Source organism: Chroicocephalus ridibundus, chromosome Z (assembly GCF_963924245.1).
Source record: "Chroicocephalus ridibundus chromosome Z, bChrRid1.1, whole genome shotgun sequence".
Lineage (NCBI taxonomy): Eukaryota > Metazoa > Chordata > Aves > Charadriiformes > Laridae > Chroicocephalus > Chroicocephalus ridibundus.
In genome coordinates this window covers 71,771,730-71,774,016 of record NC_086316.1, presented here as the reverse complement: position 1 = coordinate 71,774,016, position 2,287 = coordinate 71,771,730, and positions in this window count along the sequence as shown.

The following is a 2,287-nucleotide window of genomic DNA, read 5'->3' as shown; positions in this document are numbered from 1 at the left end:
TATTACCAAGAGAACAAACAAAAAGCAGTGCTTACTGAAAAATGACAGTTGCTAGCCAAAACTGCCTTACGGTAAGTGCTCTAAAGTCCACTTGTCAGAAAATTCCACTTTTTCCTGCATAGAGACTGGGAAATAGTGTAAAGTAGTTTCAAGATTAAAAACAAACTATTTTTGTTTACTAGTACCTTTTAAATATGGGAAAGACATTTTCTATTTCATTAGAGATCAGTTAACTGCCTAGTAAAAAGCTGTCGTAGCAGTGACTCATGTAAGGAACAAATAGTTCCTAAAGCAGAGCTGTTTACAAGAGCAAGTTCAGCGCCTAACATCCTTGGAATCCTCATTGGAGTATTGGAGGAATAAAGTCCTAAGATTCCTTTTTCCTTCCACCCCCAGCCAATATAAGAGAGCAACACATATTTTTTTTGTGGTTTTGAAGAAGACTAAGACTCTTCTAGCTTTCACTCTGTCACCAAAACCCAAACCACAAGCTAGCCCTTTAGAAGGGCATTCCTGTTTAGTAGTTTGCTGTAATCCAGATTTAGGGCATCATGTGTTGAACATAGTCACAAGACAGAAGTAATTCATAAATAACACACTGTTTAGTGGTTAAGAATTAAGTGTCTGGATGCAAGCTTAAAATAATCATCTGGTATAAGTATATTGCAAATTGCTATAGATAAGTAAAAAAAAATTTAAAAATACTACTTTTAATTTTTTCTGTCCCCCCCCTTTTTGTGGCAGAGAGAGGAGAAGGTGGGGAATAGGACAGGCAGTTCTCCCCCCTCCCCTGCATTCAACTCTTAATTTCGGATATTTTCATTTAGATGAACTTAAATCTGATGCAGCCTCAGTCCAGTTTGCTGAGTCCAGTTGCACTGAACTCATTTGCTGAGCAAGAATGCAAGACACAGACACTTCTAATATTGTATTGTTTCATCATACCTGCTTCAGTTGGTGCTATATATACCACCACAGTTCATGGTTCTTTAAGACTGTGGAATAATTACTAAATTGGCTAAAAATACAGAAGTACAGCATTGTTCACACATTAAGGAAAAGTATAAAATCAAGAGGCTTCTAAGGTAGAAAATAGCCGCAGCTGGCATGAAGAATACAACACCTGTGGTTCCCTGATAAGGATGCTTGTGAAGCTGCATGAGGTATGGGGCAGGATGCAATTATTCTGCGGCTTTACATTATGATGTATAGCGTATGATACCACGAAACAGATAACTGCCAATTAGCTGCCCGCTCAACACTCAGAGCCAACATTTTGTCAAATTTTGACGAAATGCTGTCCTTTGTGTGAACTTTGCTCATTATAATATCATTATAATACCAAAACACACCTCCATCCTGAAGGCTACCCACCTCCAAGGTGCGACCACTCCTTCTTGAGTCTGCGCCCTGAATTTCTCATAAACTATACCTTTAATTGTGAAGGGAGAGAATTTTACACCAATCATAATAAAAGTATGTATGACTAAAGTCACTCAAACTCCACCTTGAAGATAACAAATAGTATAAATACAGCCCGAGAGAGGGGGGATACCCAGGGAAGACACCATCACAAAGAACTCCATTGCTGACTTCCAGGACCAGCCGACGGTCTGAGCCTTTCTTCCCCCCAGTAGGGACACCTTTGGGTAAGACTTAGACTATACCGAGTGCTTCCTCGGGAAACTTAGATTCTCTAGAGAAATTTCTCTTTCCTACATTTATAGCCAGGCTGTATCGTTTATAACTTTGTCACTCATTTTGTATACTTTTATTTGCACGTGCTTTGCAGACAGTGTATTTATCACTGGCAATCCTAAGAATCTGTTTAAATAAACGGCACTGTTTAAGTAGCTAGTCATTTTGGTTTCTCACTGAACGCGACCAAAGACTCAAGAGTGGCCGTGCTGGTTCATGAGCACGACTAGACTGAAGGTGCAGTCCGCTATTAGTGTATCCAAATCGTAACAGTTTAATACTTATTAAACGTGACTGGACTGATAGTGCTGAATTGGGCATCACTCAGAATTTAAACCTAGCCACACCTGGCCTCCCACCTCGGTGAGGGGTGTTGGAACGCAAGGGGGTTTATTTTCTGCCAAAACCACTTTGCCCCTTTCACGCAACAAAGACAGAGACTAAATCAGAGTAAACAACTATTCAAACTAAGCTAGCAGACCAGCAAGCATCTTTGGCCAGCTTATAAGAAGTCCTGCTAAGCAATTCTTAGTGATCATCCTAACAGCTGTTTCAAAACTCCAGCACAGTAGGACTGTTAATTTTAGCT